This window comes from Artemia franciscana, chromosome 3, assembly GCF_032884065.1.
Source record: "Artemia franciscana chromosome 3, ASM3288406v1, whole genome shotgun sequence".
NCBI classification, from domain to species: domain Eukaryota; kingdom Metazoa; phylum Arthropoda; class Branchiopoda; order Anostraca; family Artemiidae; genus Artemia; species Artemia franciscana.
In genome coordinates, this window is record NC_088865.1 from 44,146,154 (window position 1) to 44,164,258 (window position 18,105).

The following is an 18,105-nucleotide window of genomic DNA, read 5'->3' on the forward strand; positions in this document are numbered from 1 at the left end:
GTAAGGAGCGACATTAAAACTTGAAACGAACAGAAATTACTCCGTATATGAAATAGATTGTTCCGTCCGCAATCCCTCGCTCTTTACGCTAAAACTTTTAATTGTTTTAAAAAGCAGAATTGTGGCAAAGGGTCAAACTTTAGCGTAAAGAGCGAGGGATTGCGGAGGGAACAATCTATTTCATATACGGAGTAATTTCTGTTCGTTTTAAGTTTTAATGTCGCTCCTTACTTTCAGTTAAAAAAACTAGTTTTTTTTTATGTAATTTCTGAACGTTTTTGAATTAATGCATGTTTGATTTTGACTCTCCACACGTAAACTATTCAAATGAAATTTGCATATTAATTCCTTTTTTGGCTAAATGGCTTTCTCTTAGTTTTGATCATACGATTTTGAGAAATATGGGATGGGGAAGGAGGCCTAGTTGCCATGCAATTTTTCCGTTACATAAAAACGCAACTATTAATTTTAATTTTAACGAATTTTTTTATTAGCAAAAAATATACGTAACTTTAGAATTAACTTACGTAACAAACTTTTATATTCTTTAATTATTATTATGTATATGAGGGGGTTTGTACCCTCGTTAATACCTCGTTCTTTACACTAAATCGTAAGTTTTGTCCCAATTCTTTAAGAATGACCCTGAATCAGAAAGGCCGTAGAATAAATAGTTGAAATTACTAAAAATACTTTAGCATAAAGAGCGAGGTATTTATCTCCTCCTAAATACCTCGCTCTTTATGCTAAAGTATTTTTAGAACCCCTCATATGCGTAATAATCTCTGTTCGTTTTAAGTTTCAATGCTGCTTCTTCCTTTCATTTGAAAAAACATTTTCATGTTTATTTTTCATTGTTTTCTTATAGTAATGCTAGAGAATCCTGCGCCCTTATCATTGAATTTTTCTTCCCCCATGACAGATTTCTCCAAGGAAAGATCCTCCAACATAGCCCCCTCTCCTCAGCCCCACCCCCAAACAAAATAAAATCCCCCTGAAAACGTCTGTACACTTCCCAATAACCATTACTATATGTAAACACTGGTCAAAGTTTGTAACTTGCAGCCCCTCCCCCAGGGATTGTTGGAGAGTAAGTCATCCCCAAAGACATAGTTATCATGGTTTTCAACTATGCCGAACAAAATGGCTATCTCAAAATTTTGATCCGTTGATTTTGGGAAAAAATGAGCGTGGGAGGGGGCCTAGATGCCCTCCAATTTTTTGGTCACTTAAAAAGGGCGCTAGAACTTTTCATTTCCGTTAGAATGAGCCCTCTTGCGACATTCTAGGACCACTTGGTCGATACGATGACCCCCGGGGAAAAGAAAAAAAAACAAACAAACAAATAAACACGCACCCGTGATTTGTCTTCTGGCAAAAAATACAAAATTCCACATTTTTGCAGATAGGAGCTTGAAACTTCTACAGTAGGGTTCTCTGATACGCTGAATCTGATGGTGTCATTTTCGTTAAGATCCTACGACTTTTAGGGGGTGTTTCCCCCAATTTTCCTAAATAGGGCAAATTTTCTCAGGCTCGTAACTTTTGATGGGTATAACTAAACTTGATGAAACTTATATATTTAAAATCAGCATTAAAATGCGATTCTTTTGATGTAGCTATTGATATCAAAATTCAATTTTTTAGAGTTTTGGTTACTATTGAGCCGGGTCGCTCCTTATTTACAGTTCGTTACCACGAACTGTTTGATAATTTAGAAATTAGATTAGCAATTCAAAATAGCTTGTTTATTATCAGTGTATAGTTCATTTGATGAATAACCCCCCTCCAGAGTATGTAAAACAACCCCTTTTATATTAAGCCGTTATGAAAATAAACAACACATTGAAGGCTTACGGCTCTTCACTATGGTCAACGCTAAGGCGTTGGTTCTGATATGCGTTGTGACTCTACCTACTGTTTATGCTAATCTTAAATTTCTAATATGTATAAAACATAAATTTCATCATCTAAAGCTAATAGCATATGAAAATTGTTTAATTTTCTAAACAGGGAATGAATGCTCCCTTAAAGTCGTGCGATTTTGATAGAAATTAATGCAATGAAACTTGACATGAATGTGAACCCTAAAGCTGCTACCAATAAAAGATGTTTTTTTTTCTTTTCCAGAGAGGCATGGTAATGCATTTGACAAATCTATATTCCGTAGTCCTAGGCTATTAAAAGGGAGGTCATCTGAATCAAACAGTTCCGTAGTAACGAACTGTAGTAAGGAGCGACCCGGCTAAATACTAACCAAACCTCTAAAAAAAAAAATTCAATACCAAATTTCTAAATAAAAAAAATTGGATTTTTACGTTAATTTTAAATGTATAAGTTTCATTAATTTTAGTTTCATCAATTAAAAGTTACAAACCTGAGAAAATTTGCCTTATTTTAAAAAAAAGGGGATACAAACCCTAAAACTCAAAGAATCTTAATGAAAACCACACCATCAGATTCAGCGTATCAGAGAATTCTACTGTAGAGGTTTCAAGCTCCTATCCGTAAAAATATGGAATTTTTTATTTTTGCCAAAAGAAAGATCACGGATGCGTATTAATTCGTTTTTTGTTTTTTTTTTCCCGGGGTGACTGTATCGACCCGGTGTCCTAAAATATCGCAAGGGGGCTCATTTTAACGGAAATTAAAAGTGCTAGTGCCTTTTTTAAGTGACCAAACAATTGGAGGTAATTAGGTCCCCTCCCATGCTCATTTTTTGCCAAAGTCACCGGATCAAAATTTCGAGATGGTAATTTTGTTCAGCATAGTCGAAAAATCTGATAACTATGTCTTTCCGGACAACTTAATTCCCTGGAGTCCCCAGGGAAAGGGCTGTAAGTTATGATGTTTGCCCACGGTTTGCATATAGTATTGGTTATCGGGAGAAATACTGACGTTTTCGGAGGGGATTTTTGTGGTGGAAGAGGGGAGAGGGGGTTATGCCAGGGAATTTTTCCATGGAGGAATTTATCATGAGGGAAGAGTATTTCCATGAAGAGGGTGCTCCATTTTCCAGCGTTATATAAAAAACCAATGAGAAATTAAATAAAAAAACAAATCTTTCAACTGAAAGTTAAGACCAACATTAAAACTTAAAACGAATAGAAATTATTACGTATGTTAGAGGGTTCATCCCCTTCTGAATACCACGCTCTTTACGCTAAAGTATATTTAGTAATTTCATAAGAATTATTTATTCTAAAACGGCATTTGTGATTCAGGGATCCTTCTTAAAGAATTGGAAAAAAATTTCAACTTAAGTGTAAGGAGTGAGTTATTGACGAGGGGGCAAACCACCTCATATACTTAATAAAAATATACGGATTTATAAGTTCTTTACATAAGATAATTTGTAAGTTACATATATTTACTACTAATACAGAACGTTCGTAAATAAAATTAAAAGTTCTAATGGCCTTTACAAGTAACCCAAAAAATTGCTGGACAATTAGGCCCCTTCCCTTGCCCTTTTTTCTCAAAATCATCCGATTAAAACTTTGAGAAAGCCATTTTGCCAAAAAAGAAGTAAAATAAATATGCTAATTTCACTTTAATTATTCATTTTCAGTGAGCCAAAGTCAAAACCTGCATTAATTCAAAACGTTCAGAGTTAAATAAAAAAAAAAGTTTTTTCAACTAAAAGTAAGGAGCCAAATTAAAATTTAAAGTGAACAAAAATTATAAAGCATATGATGGAATTCGTCCCCTCCTTAATACCTCGCTCTTTACGCTAAAGTATTTTTAGTAATTTCAAAAAGCTATTTATTCTAATTAAACGGCCTTTGTCATTCAGAGGTCATTCTTAAAGAATTGGAACAAAATTTGATCTTTAGCGTAAAGAGAGAGGTATTGACGAGGGGGCAAACCCCCTTATATACGTAATAAAAATATACGAATATAGAAGTTCGTTTCGTAAGTTAATTTTTAAGTTATGTATATTTACTACTAATAAAAACGGTTGTAAATAAAATTAAGAGTTCTAGTGGCCTTTTTAAGTAACAAAAATATATTAGGGCAACTAGGCCCGTTCCCAGCCACTTTTTTCAAAATCTACCGATCAAAACTTTCAGAAAGCCCTTTAGCCCAAAAATGGTAAAATTAAAATGTAAATTTCGTTTTAATTATTCATATACTGCGAGTATATGAAAGGGGTTGTCCTCTCCTGAAAGCCCTGCTCTTTAAGCTAAGGTTTGACTCTTTCTCACAACTCCACTTTTTAAAACAATTAAGAACTTTAGCGCAAAGAACGGTGCGTTGATGAGGGGACAGCCCCTTATATATACGTAATTAAATAAAAAAAAAACAAGTTTTTTTAACTGCAATTAAGGAGCGACATTAAAACATAAAACGAACAGAAATTACTCCGTGCACGAAAGGGGCTGTTCCCTCCTCAAAGCCCCGCTCTTTACACTAAAAGTTTGACTCTTTCTCTCAATTCTACTTTATAAAACAGTAAATAACTTTACCGTAAAGAGCGGGGTGTTTAGGGAGGAACAGCCTTTTTCATACACGGAGTAATTTCTGTTCGTTTTAAGTTTTAATGTCGCTCCTTTCTTGCAGTTACATTTTTTTTTTTAATTTAATTTCTGAATGTTTTTGAATTAATGCATGTTTGATTCTGGCTCTCCGCAAATGAATAATCAAAATGAAATTTGTGTATTAATTTTTTTTTGCTAAATGGCTTTTTCTTAGTTTTGATCAGACGACTTTGAGAAAAGGGTGGGGAGGAGGCCTAGTAGCCCTCCAATTTTTCGGTTACTTAAAAAGACAACTAGAATTTTTAATTTTTAACGAACGTTTTTATTAGTAAAAAATATACGTAACTTACAAATTTACTTATGATAGATAGATAAGTGTATTTCAAAAGCCTAAGGGCCATATACACACAACAATATAAATAAATAACACACAAGCAAGAACATTAAACAACAGTACAAATTACAAGCACGCACAGAAACAGAATACAGCGCGAAAATATCTAAACTAACGACAAAATAAGTTAATCATAAAAACGTTTCTTCTTACTAAGGATTAACGGACTTTTCCCCTTTATTAATAGTATTTTCACTCTTAACAACCTATTCTAAAAATATTGCCAAGGACCCCCACGCTTAATTGGTCGTCCCATAAATCTTCCGCTTTCCCGATTGAAAGAGAGAGAAAAAAAAGAAGAGAAAAAGAAATTCTTGTGTTTTATATCATATAACGGGAAAGAGAGAACACTTCCAATCTTGATGGGAAAAAGTTGACTCTCAACTAGGATTCAACGGAGGAAATTTAGTGCAATTCTATTCCGGGAACGTGGAGAGAAGAAAGGATTTGCTTAGGAAATTCTCCAGATCTAGGCCTCAAATTATTAAGACTCGCTGTCTTTGTGACTTATAATAATAATTCATATTGTGTCTTATAATAATAATTAATAATAAATTATTCCAGAAAAAAAAAGCCCGTGGGCCATAGGAAAATTACATAATACACAAACAACAAATTCACTACATTAAATTAAAACTATTCAAAGAAAACGCTCCCGATGCACCGCTGCAATCCTGACAAACCTTGCTATCCTTTTGATACTCAGGAAATTTGTATCATTCATTCTATCTACCATCCATATTTTTATTTTGTATAAAGGGGGGTTTGCCCCCTTTTTAATACCCCACTCTTTACACGGAAGCTCTAATTTTGCCCCATTTCCTTAAAAATGATCCCTGAATCACAAAGGCTGTAGAATAAATGGTTGAAATTGCTAAGAATACTTTAACGTAAAGAGCGAGGTATTTAGGAGGAGATGAACCCCCCATATGCGAAATAATCTCTGTTCTTCATAAGTTTTAATGCTAGTCCTTCCTCTTTATTTGAAAAAAAAAACTTTTCCATTGTTTTTTAAAAATAATTCTGGAAAATCCTGCGCCCCTTTCATGGAATTTCTCTTCTCCCATGACAAACTCCTCCAAGAAAAGATCCTTCCACGTAGCCCCCTCCCCTCTACCCCCCCCCCCAACCAAAAAATTCCTCTGAAAGGTCTGTACACTTCCCAATAACCATTAATGTATGTAAACACGTCTCAAAGTTTATAACTTGCAGCCCCTCCCCTGGGGACTGTTGGGGAATGAGTCACCCCAAAGACATAGTTATTATGTTTTTCGAATATTCTGAACAAAAAAGCCATCTCAAAATTTTTATCGGTAGACTTTGGGAAAAAATCAGCGTGGGAGGGGGCCTAGGTGCCCTCCAATTTTTCGGTAACTAAAAAGGGCACTAGAACCTTTAATTTCCATTAGAATGAGCCCTATTGCAAAATTCTAGGACCACTTGGTTGATACGATCACCCATGGGAAAAAAAAACAAACAAACAAACAAATAAACACGCAGCCGTGATCGGTCTTCTGGCAAAAAAAATACTCAGTTCCACATTTTTGTAGATACGAGCTTGAAACTGCTAAAGTAGGGTTCTCTGATATGCTGAATTAGATGTTGTGATTTTCGTTGATCATATGACTTTTAAGGGGGTGTTCCCCCTATTTTTCAAAACAAGGGAAATTTTCTCAGGCTCGTAGCTTTTCATGAGTAAGACTAAATTTGATGAAACTTATATATTTAAAATTAGCATAAAAATCCGATTCTTTTGATGTATCTATTAGTATCAAAATTTCGTTTTTTAGAGTTTCGTTTACTATGGAGCCGGGTCGCTCCTTAATACACTTCGTTACCACGAACTGTTTGATAATTTCTGTTCGTTTTAAGTTTCAATGTCCCTCCTTATTTTCAGTTTAAAAAAACTTGCTTTTTTCTTAATTTATTCACCATTAAAAACGAAGTGCCCATTTTAAGTAGCAAGAAGATAGCAAGACCACTGGAAATTAATTTGGAGTAGTAAGGCCACCTGAAATTAACAGATTCTAGAATTTTGGCCCCTAAAACACCAATGTTTGCCTTAAAAGGCAATGGATATTGCCGAAAATAAATTTTAATAGCTAATGGTGGATTAATTATACAGTATCAAACAGTTCGTGGTAACGAACTGTAGTAAGGAGCGATCCGGCTCAATAGTAACCAAAACTCTAAAAAAATGAATTTTGATATCAATAGCTACATCAAAAGAATCGCATTTTAATGCTGATTTTAAATATATAAGTTTCATCAAGTTTAGTCTTAGCCATCAAAAGTTACGAGCCTGAGAAAATTTGCCTTATTTAGGAAAATACGGGTAAACACCCCCTAAAAGTCATAGGATCTTAGGGAAAATGACACCAGCAGATTCAGCAGATCAGAGAACCCTACTGTAGAAGTTTCAAGCTCTTATCTACAAAAATGCGGGATTTTGCATTTTTTGCCAGAAGACAAATCACGGGTGCCTGTTTATTTGTTTTTTTTTTTTGTTTTTTTTTCCCAGGGGTAATCGTATCGACCAAGTGGTCCTAGAATGTTGCAAGAGGGCTCATTCTAACGGAAATGAAAAGTTCTAGTGCCCTTTTTAAGTGGCCAAAAAAATTGGAGGGCATCTAGGCCCCCTCCCACGCTCATTTTTTTCCCAAAGTCAACGGATCGAAATTTTGAGATAGCCATTTTGTTCAGCATGGTCGAAAATCATAATAACTATGTATTTGGGGATGACTTACTCCCCCAAAGTCCCTGGGGGAGGGGCTGCAAGTTACAAACTTCAACCAGTGTTTACCTATAATAATGGTTATTGGGAAGTGTACAGACGTTTTCAGGGGGATTTTTTTGGTTTTGGGGGTAGGGTTGAGGGAGGGGGCTATGTGGGAGGATCTTTCCTTGGAGAAATATGCCATGGGGGAAAAAATTCAATGAAAAGGGCGCAACAGATTAAAATTTTAAGATAGCCATTTTGTTCCGCATAGTCGAAAACCATAATAACTATGTCTTTGGGAATGACTTCCTCCCCCACAATCCCTGGGGGAGGGGCTGCAAGTTACAAACTTTGACCAGTGTTTACATATAGTAATGGTTATTGGGAAGTGTACAGACGTTTTCATGGGATTTTTTGGTTTGGGGGGTGGGGTTGATGGGAGAGGGCTTTGTGGGAGGATCTTTCCTTTGAGGAATATGTCATGGGGGAAGAAAAATTCAATGAAAAGGGCGCAGGATTTTCTAGCATTACTATAAAAAAAAAAAAAATGAAAAAATAAACATGAAAACGTTTTTTCAAATGAAAGTAAGGAATAGCATTGAAATTTAAAACGAACAGAGATTATTCCGCATATGAGGGGTTCTAAAAATACTTTAGCATAAAGAGCGAGGTATTTAGGAGGAGATAAATACCTCCCTCTTTATGCTAAAATATTTTTAGTAATTTCAACTATTTATTCTACGGCCTTTTTGATTCAGGGGTCATTCTTAAAGAATTGGGACAAAACTTACGATTTAGTGTAAAGAGCGAGGTATTAACGAGGATAAAAAACCCCTCGTACACATAATAAAAATATAAGAATATAAAAGTTTGTTACGTAAGTTAATTCTTAAGTTACGTTTGTTTTTTACTAATAAAAACGTTCGTTGAAAATTAAAAGTTCTAGTAGCCTTTTTAAGTAACCAAAAAATTGGAGGGCAGTTAGGCCTCCTTCCCCACCCCTTATTTCTCAAAATCGTCTGATCAAAACTAAGAGAAAGCCATTTAGCCAAAAAAAATTAACATACTAATTTCATTTCAATAATTTATGTGCGGAGAGCCAAAATCAAACATGCATTAATTCAAAAACGTTCAGAAATTAAATAAAAAAAACTAGTTTTTTTAACTGAAAGTAAGGAGCGATATTAAAACTTAAAACGAACAGAAATTACTCCGCTCTTTACGCTAAAGTTTGACTCTTTGCCAGAATTCTACTTTTTAAAACAATTAAAACTTTAGCGTAAAGAGCGAGGGACTGTGGAGGGGACAACCCATTTCATATACGGAGTAATTTCTGTTCGTTTTAAGTTTTAATGTCGCTCCTTACTTTCAGTTAAAAAAACTTGTTTTTTTTTTATTCAATTCCAGTCACAAAGCTCATGCTGGCACGCAGTACACCATTTGTTGCTTGACATATTTTCAGAAAAAAATTATTATAGACCTCTTATCCAATAAAACTAATGAACATAGGCTATCGCACAGTTCAACGTTATGTTTTAGGGTTTCAGCCAATGGATTCCCTTAAGGGAATGGGGAAGACTTAGCCCAAAAAGGGCTCTGGGCTTATTTTTCATGCTTTATGTCACATGTGCTCCAAATGAATTGAATAAATGTTAGATTATGTGTTTTAAATTTGCTTACAAACTTGTAGTAACTGTAGTTTGTATATACTACAATTCATAATGATTGTAATTTGTGATAGCTGAGTCTAAAAATCGACGGTTATTAGCTCAGAACGAACATTGTGGCAAATAGATCATCTATTTTTATGATTAATAGTCATAGAGATTAATAGATAGAGCTTTTGATTAATATTAATAGATAAGAAAAGAATGCATTCTGGAATAGAAATCCATTAGAGAAGACAATATTAGGTATTGTGTCTATTGACAACAAATAATTAAACTATTAATGAGGTTGGTTTTGAGGAAAATCGTATATCAAATAAAAGGAGAAATTATGAGAGATTTTTTTTTTTGCTTGTATGTTTATGGACAGAATTAGAATGACTTTTACTATTTACATACAAGCATATCAAACATGCTCAAATGACCATACAATTTTTATAATTTACATTGTAAATTCATTTACGAAATTACTTTCAAATTGGCTTTGATTCTAATTCACAAAAATAAACAGATCTCATCTGGAAAAATAAAATAAAATAACTATTTTTAAAATTCTAACTATTTTCAAAAAATTTCCAAAAACTTCTTTCATGCTTTCAAAACTGTTTTCCAAATAGTATTTTTTTTTTTCTTGGTTTTATTTCAATTGAACTATAGGATCAAGAGTGAGAGGGAAATTTAACAGGCTTTCGGTGTCAAGGAGGATGCCTAAGGAGTGTTGCAGGAAATGCGTCCTAGGGGTCATAGTTGCAGAGTAGAACATCTGACTATATATCAAGGGCAATAAATGTGCATTCTGCCATATCCTATATGCAGCTACGTCATGATAATGGTCAACATTTAATTCGAGAACTTCTGAAATATGTTCTGTGTGTACGGATTAAGCATCAAACTCTATACCCTATTGTCTTTGTTTTTGCCCGTACTAAGACTGTGCAATATTTACTACAGATAATAAACATCCGTGAAATGGTTAAATGTGTAAGATTTTATTTCTTAGTTTACGGTTCGTTCTCGCAATTCATTTTTGGATGTTAAAGAGCACAAGTCTTCTTGCTTACTTTCCATGGCATTAAAAGTCTAACATATAAGATATCAAAATCATAAACTTAAGAAAGGAATGAAAAATCAGAACTTCTGTGTTTCGAAATCAGGATTTACGGTATTATATCTAAGAAACTTATGAGAGATACCAAAGTTTTGCTTAGGCTTTCAAATAAAATAAAAATAAATAAAAAAAAGGAGTTTTATCAAATTCTCCCAGTTATTTGATTTCTAAGAAGTTTATTTGCTTCGAATAGACAACAAAGAAAAAGAAAAACAAACTCTGATGGTTTCTCGTGTCCCCCCCCCCTGCGAAGGAGAAATTGTCATCGAGCACGTATAATCTACAACAAGAAGTCATTCCTCCTCCTCCCCCCCCCCAAAAAAAAGAGTTTACACACTAAGCTCGCTGAAATATAGTGCGGTAATTAAAAACTGGTTTGCTTCATCTTTCATAAAATTAAGCACACAAATGTTTAAGTACACAACAATTATCATGAAGGAGAGTCGGTGAGTCATTTTGCAAATTTGTGGGGGTAGATGCGTCAAAGAAAGCGTTTCAATGCCTAAACATCCTAACGGCCATCTACATCTGATTCTTCAGATATATATGGAAAAAAATTGTAGAAGGGGAGGGCTTGCAGAAATTGATATTTCTTCTCTTGAGAGAGGGGTGACAAGGGGGCAGTGGCCCCTCAATATTTGGGAGAAAAATTTATTAAGTAACTTCAAAGCTATTGCGCGTCTTAACTTTCACCTTCGTTCTTTACTTCGATCAGATACGTTTTTAAATTAATCTGTCCATGTTCTTAATATTAAAAATACGCAGAATACATGCGTTTCACTTTCTAGTGTCTTGTAAATTAATATTTATACAAATATGACACCTTCGAAACCTTAATATCGAGTAAATAGGTGAGCCTAGTTAACGACGAAATTGCGAAAATGTACAATACTTTCTGTTTCGCCACGTTTGCTCAAGTCAAATCGTTTTACTTCCAAAAAATCCATCAGTTCAGTATAAGATTTTCTTGTTTAAAACTTACAAAACTGAGTATTAATACACCCTCTACATTTGCAAGTAGGACAGAGATGGAATCACTAAAAAACAAGAAATCATTGGAAAGCAGACTTTTTTTTTCTTTGAAAAACATAAAAAGAAATCATCAATGGATTGTTTTGATTAGAGAAAAATTAGGTAACTCGTAAAATCAAAACTTCAAAGAAAAAAAGTCACAGAAGGAATCTTACTCTTTGAAAACTGATGTTGGATCCATTTATTAGGAGATGAAGATCTGTGTATCCACGTTGGAAAAAAAATTGGATGCGTCCTGACACATTTCAAGTTATTTATTAGTAAACTATATAATTTCATACATTAGAAAATACATGTCATCTTGCTTACTTTTCTTGGCAATACTTTACTAAAATACATGAGTCTTCAAATCAAGAATTTCAGAAAACAACCCAATAAATTGATACTTGGGATGGAATTTTCCAGAATAATATTTTTGGGTTTATATTTCTCATGGCTTTGGGGATTCAGATCTTTGATCCAATAGAACAGATCCCTAAAACAATAGCTGTGAAAGCAGTTGTGCTGTCCCAGCACAATGAAAAGAATCAACAACAGAAGATAGTTTGGGGCAACATATACAATGTTGAGCTAAAAAATATATGAAGTAGTTAGCCTAGAAAGTACGTTGTATTTTGATCCAGAGATGCTAGGTTAGTTTCACTGTGAAAGAGGGCTGGGGTTGATGAGCTAGAAATCTCGCCAGGACTGCAAAGACCCCATTTTTATCCAAACTTTTAGAAACATTTATCTTTTGGTACTTATTTCATTCATTTTTTATTTTTATAGTAACTGTGGCCAGCTTAGCCCCATCCTGAATGTATCCTTGTGTGAACTAGGTATAGCTATAAAAATAGTTTTTTTTTCTTCTTTTCTAGAAAGATAAGAAGAGAGACATCTTCCTCTTTTTAACGAGGGAATTTCCTGCCAATAGGAGGAAGAACTCCTTCCAAAAACTTTTTTGCCGCTGATAGGTATAATCTCTCCTAGAAGCCATGATGGAAATTCTCGGGGGCGTTAAGACTAAGTATTCATCCCTCTATCCGCCTCCCTTGATAACTTAAAAAATAAATTTATGGAATTTTCGATTTAATCTACTGAACTGAAAATTCAATAGAATTATGAGAGGTGAAGATCTACACTTCTTTAAATAATTCATGTCTTTCCACGCCTTTTCGAAAACTGTTATAAAACTGTTATATAAAAATTTACAAAAACCTTAAAGGCAAAGCCGGAATTTGAAGTTAATAGTTAGCATTTATTTCTTAATTACCACGTCAAATAGACACACACAGTAAGTAAGCTTGACGGCACAAGACCCTTAAGGTTCAGACCGGTGGTGAGGATCTTCGTTCCGTGGCCCTTCAGCCAGGAGGGGGCTTTTTCTCGAAGCAAATTAACAAGAAGATTCCCACCAATAGAATTTCTCCTAAAAAGTATGAGCTGATAAAGAAAATTCACCATTTTAAACTCGCATGCTCCGGGTGAACTACATATTTTTGTTTTAACTATTGTTTTTTTCTTGTTTGATTTCACCTAGGATAAAAATTTCAAGATAAAGGTTCTGTGCAAATTCTGAAAAAGAGTTTTGGTCTATTATCAGGAGCTTTATCCTTAAAGGCTAATAGATGAAAGCTTCAAACCAATAACAAAAAAATTCGAATAATTCGAAATTCGAAAAATTCGAAAATTCAAACGCTCTAAAACATTCCACCTCCACCAAAAACATTTTGATATCCCCGCAGCCCAAGAAAACCATCCCTGAATGTTACAAGCAGGTAACTAAATAAAGTTTTTTGACCCGTTTCTCGTTTCATTTTTGGCTGTCCAGTTTCCTTACCCAGATATTTTTTTCTGGATTAGAATATTCTTGGCCCAGAGGCTTTTAGATATATCTTTCAAGCCATTTCAGAAAAAAATTGCTCTTTTTTGGGCACCTTTTCGGGGCAAAGCAATATATGATTATTTTATTATTTTGCCATGGGACCCCCTTCGCTTACGGAACTATAGATGTAAGGTTTACAGCCATAGGGGGAAATAGTTTTCAGATTTTATTTTTTTTTTGGGGGGGGGGGGGGAGCATAAAGAATCCCATTTTACTTGCGTTAAGGTTCTCTTGTGCTAAGAAATTCCTTCAAATGTTCAAGGTATTCAGAATTTGTTTTTTTTGTTCCCTTATTTACGTAATCCGTTTCGAGTAAACTGGCAGTCTTTTAGTTTTTTTTTACATCTGAGTTCTCTTAGCCCAGGAGCATAAAGACACAAGTTTCAAGCTAATCGGCTAAGGAAAATTCGTGTCCCTTTATTCGGGGGGCGGGGAGGGGCTCTCAACCCAAACCTGTAAATTTGTGCATGTTAGGATCTGTTTCGTTCAGGGATTTAACAGCGTAAGCTTCAAATCGATCATATCAAAACTACTTTTCAGTCCTATTGTCAGGCCCCTAGCAGCCTAATCCCTTTCAATGAAATTTGAGGCCCCCTTTTTCCAGTGAACGTCCAAGAAAGCTTCAAACATAACATAAATGCCCTTGTCTGGCACCCTGTGTGTCTGGGCCCTAAAATTTATTTTTTACGATATGAACCTTGCTTGAGGACTTCCCAGTTGTAATTTTCAATCTATGAAAGAAAAAAGTTTTTTTTTGTTTTTTTCTGGACCTTCATTTTTAGCAGTTAGCAGATCTCAATTAATATAAGTAAAAATATACACATCTACTCTTTCTCAGCTCTAAAGGGGGTGACTGCAGCATACTTCCTTTCTATCAAAAATCACTTTTTAGGACTCCACACAAGCTACTGTTTTACAATTTGCTTACAATTTTTTTTTTTTTTTAATGGTATTAATGTGTATTTTGCAAAAATCTTGCATATGCAACAGACTCTAGATGTATAATTTTTTGGTCTCTTAAACCTTTTAAAGCCCATTCATCCTTTCTGATTTGGCTTTGTACTTAATTACATATGTGGGTAATTTCTCTTTAATTACACGACCTCTGGCATTTAGCAAAGTTGTTGAATAATTGTGTTTAAATGGATAAGTTCATAAAGGTGTGGGTATATATAGTACGTCTGGAACGTTTAGTTTTAGACTTAGCTTGGTTGATTTATATCCAAGTCGCACCATATTCACACTTGTGAATACAACTTAATTATGCATGACTGCAGTGCCAAAAATATATCCAAAAATAAAGTCTGGCTACATGTAATTACAAAACGCTATTTCTGATACTCACCATCCACAGGGACGATTTCGGGCAGATCTACTTTGAATTAGAAAGTTCTAAGCTTGGAACTACAGCTTTCCAATCTGTATTTTTAATCTTTCAAAATGTAAAAATCACTCAGTACTAGTGAAAATTACTTGAGAGCAGATTGGTGTAGATATTCGCAAAAAAATTATTTCAACTTCCCACCTCTATAGCATATGCGTAGCTTTAAGATCAACTATGCATTTGGATTTCTCTTTGGTTTTTATTGACAAGTGAGACTATAATATGGTTCGAGTATATGCCTACCAGCACTCTAAAAACCCTCTATTCCAGACAAAGATGCCACATGTCGCATGATACATGATATTGAAATGTGATCCTATTTTATGCTTGCAAATTTATTTGTAATACTATGTAGAATAAGATATTCATTCTATTTAAGGAAATATTCTATTATGCTAAACAATAGCATAGTAATTTAAAAGAAATGAATACGAATCTTAAAAGCCAACAACTGAATATTTACTTTTATAGATAGCAAATTTTAGTCTAGGAAAGTTCTTGGAAACTGTGAGAAGCCAGTTTAAGAAAATCCAAGTGTAATTTGGACTTTGTATATATAAGTATATACAATTGCAGAAAACACTTTTGAAAATATTTTTTCCAAAAAAAAATAAAGAGCTATATTGAAACCTAAATAGATGAAAATGGCATATGGTTATTCAAACAGAAACCGACAAGAAATTAGTCTGAATGAAATGCTGGAGCAAAAAACAGACCAAAACTAGATCTATGTTGCCCATGCAACGTGATGTATTCCGGCAACCTTTGTTCACCTTCGCCGAGTAAAGTGTTGCGAAAGCAAAACTTTGGTTTTGTCCAAACTCGCTTCGATTAAACGTGGAAGTTGTTAATCTGTAAGGATCTTAAAATAAATACTAGGTGCACCAACTTGCAAAAGTTGCAAGCCCCTCATCGCTGAATTAGCCTAACATCATAAAATGAAAGACTATCAGCCGATTATTACTTACAAGTCCTCTACATGTGTTACCACTGGAATCAAATTGGTCTTACCATCAAACAGACCGGAAACATATAATAGGTACACCAACTCGCGAAAGTTGAGAGCCCCTCATTGCCGAAGATTATTATGAGCTAACAACCCACTGTTGCTTTAAAATTCCCCTATATGTCTCACAAGCGGTTTCGCCCTATTTTTGGTTTCAGTATGTACCTCATTACTGAAGTAATTTTTCTACCAAAAAATGGATGACATATACTTTGATCAGCTCATCAAGAGTTACTGACTGCCGTCAAAAAACAATCTATCTGTCTTAGTTCAATAGTGGAATTTTTTGCCATAGGCCAAGTTTCTAACGTCATCACTTAGAAAGGAGCAAAGTATAAACTCTAACTTCTGTAGCAATGAGCGAACTTTTAAGTTTAAGAGGCACATCTGATACCATTTCTGTATCGAACTATTTTTGGTTTCAGTGTGTGCCTTACTACTGAAGTTGTCAACCCCTTCAACTTTCCAACTGGTATATCTCATGAAGAAATTTTTTAACCAAAAAATGGAAGACATATACTTTGATCAGCTTATCAGCAGCTATCGACAGCTGTCGAAAAAGAAATCTCTCTGTCTTAGTTCAAAAGTTGACTTTTTTGCCGCAGGCCAAATTTCTAACTTCATCACTTGGAAAAGAGCAAAGGATAAACTCTAATTTCTTTAGCAATGAGAGAACGTTTAATATTCAAAAGGCACATCTGATACCATTTTTTTACTGCAATCCCAAGAGCGAAAAACTGAATGATAAACTCACCTGAATCACGAACAGAAATGGGTAGAAATAATAGATGGCAGCACTTTTGCCCCCCGCCTTTTATTTCTGTAAATTTTTCTATTTATCACTCAAAGAAGATATATTGGCTGCGGGGCCGGGTTACTGCCGCATATATTTAATACTTATAGATTTTAGTCCATCTTTAATTTGACACTGATGCCGGCCTGCTTGCCTGCTAAAACGAAGCTTTCCACTCGAAAGAAGAAACATGGTTTGATGAAACGAAAGCTTGGCTGCATAACTTCAGATAGTTTTCTCTGAAATAGGCTATAAAACTCCACGTCACTTCACACACTATAGGCTCTGACTCAAAAACAAGCAAAAACAATCCTTTTTGGCCCCACGGAAGAGTTCTACGAAGCTTTCCAAAATGCAAAGTCATATTCATCAATGCGGCCTAAGATCCACACTTTCCGTAAGAACTGCAGATGTTAGACCCTTACCACTTTCTAGCAATAAGCTGAAATCGGGGTGATAGGAACAAAAAAAACACGACAAAACTAAAATGTTACTCTCGCAACACAATTAAAAATAGATATTCACATAAGACACATAGATAACAGATCTAAAATGGGGAGCACTAATCAGCTGAATTCGATAATATATTTGTCATCAAGATCATTTATACTTTAGGGGGTGTTTTCCCTCTTTAAGAAAAATCCAGTAAATTTTCTCAGACTTGTAGCTTTTGATGAAAAACATTGAATATTGAAGAATTTTTTGAACTTAGAATTACCATAATAAGCCGATATTTTAAATGTATAAATTGCCTCAAGAACTCATTTTTTTTTTAAATTTCATTGGTTAATAGCACCAGCCAATAGACGAAAGAGCTTTCAATAATAGTAAACATAATCTAATAGTAAAGATTAACTTTAAAAAAAATATCCTGAAGGTAAAAGCAGTAATATAAGACACTAAGATTTTAGAACTTTTTCCTGGCTCTCTTTGTGAGGTTCTAAGACTTCTATGATTCTAGAATCTTTCCTAGCATTGAAAAAAAATGTAAAAAAAATGTCAATAGCTTCAAATAGTTTATGTGAAATGACGTTCAGATGTTTTTGGAGGGTTACTGTTGAAAATCAAAGCTTTAAATCAAAATTTTTATTTCTTTTGTCCTAGTATTCTAGGACTGTTTCCTGGCTCTCTTTTAAAATCTGAAGGTTTCTATGATTCTAGAATTTTTCTTATCATTAAAAACAATGTTAAATGATTATCAAGCGCTTCAAGAAGTTTATGTGTAAGGACGTTAGCATGCTTTAGGAAATTATTTGAAAATAAAAGCTTAAAATCAAAGTATTTTATTTCTTTTGTCCTCATATTCTAAAGCTGTTTCCTGACTCTCTTTCTGGGATTCTAAGATTTCTATGATTCTAGAATCTTTCCAAGTATTAAAAGCAATGTCAAATAAGTATCAAGAGAGTTGAAAAGTTTATGTAAAAGAATGTTAAGATGATTTAGGAGAGCTTCTTTGAAAATCAATGCTTTGAATCAATGAATTTTTATTCTTTTTTCTTCATATTCTGGAACTGTTTGCTAGCTCTCTTTCTGAGAATATAAGATTTATTTGATTCTAGAAACTTTTCTAGCGTTAAAAGCAATGTGAAATAAGTATCAAAAGTATCTAGAAGTATATATGAAAGGATGTTAATATGTTTTAGGAGTTTTAATGTTG

At 34.2% G+C, this 18,105-nt stretch overlaps 1 protein-coding gene across 2 annotated transcripts in view; it reads right to left on the minus strand.

Annotated features, from left to right (window-relative positions):
* LOC136025303 (calcitonin gene-related peptide type 1 receptor-like) overlaps nt 1–18,105 on the minus strand; it is a 264,444-nt gene that overhangs the window by 162,612 nt on the left and 83,727 nt on the right. The window lies entirely within an intron of this gene.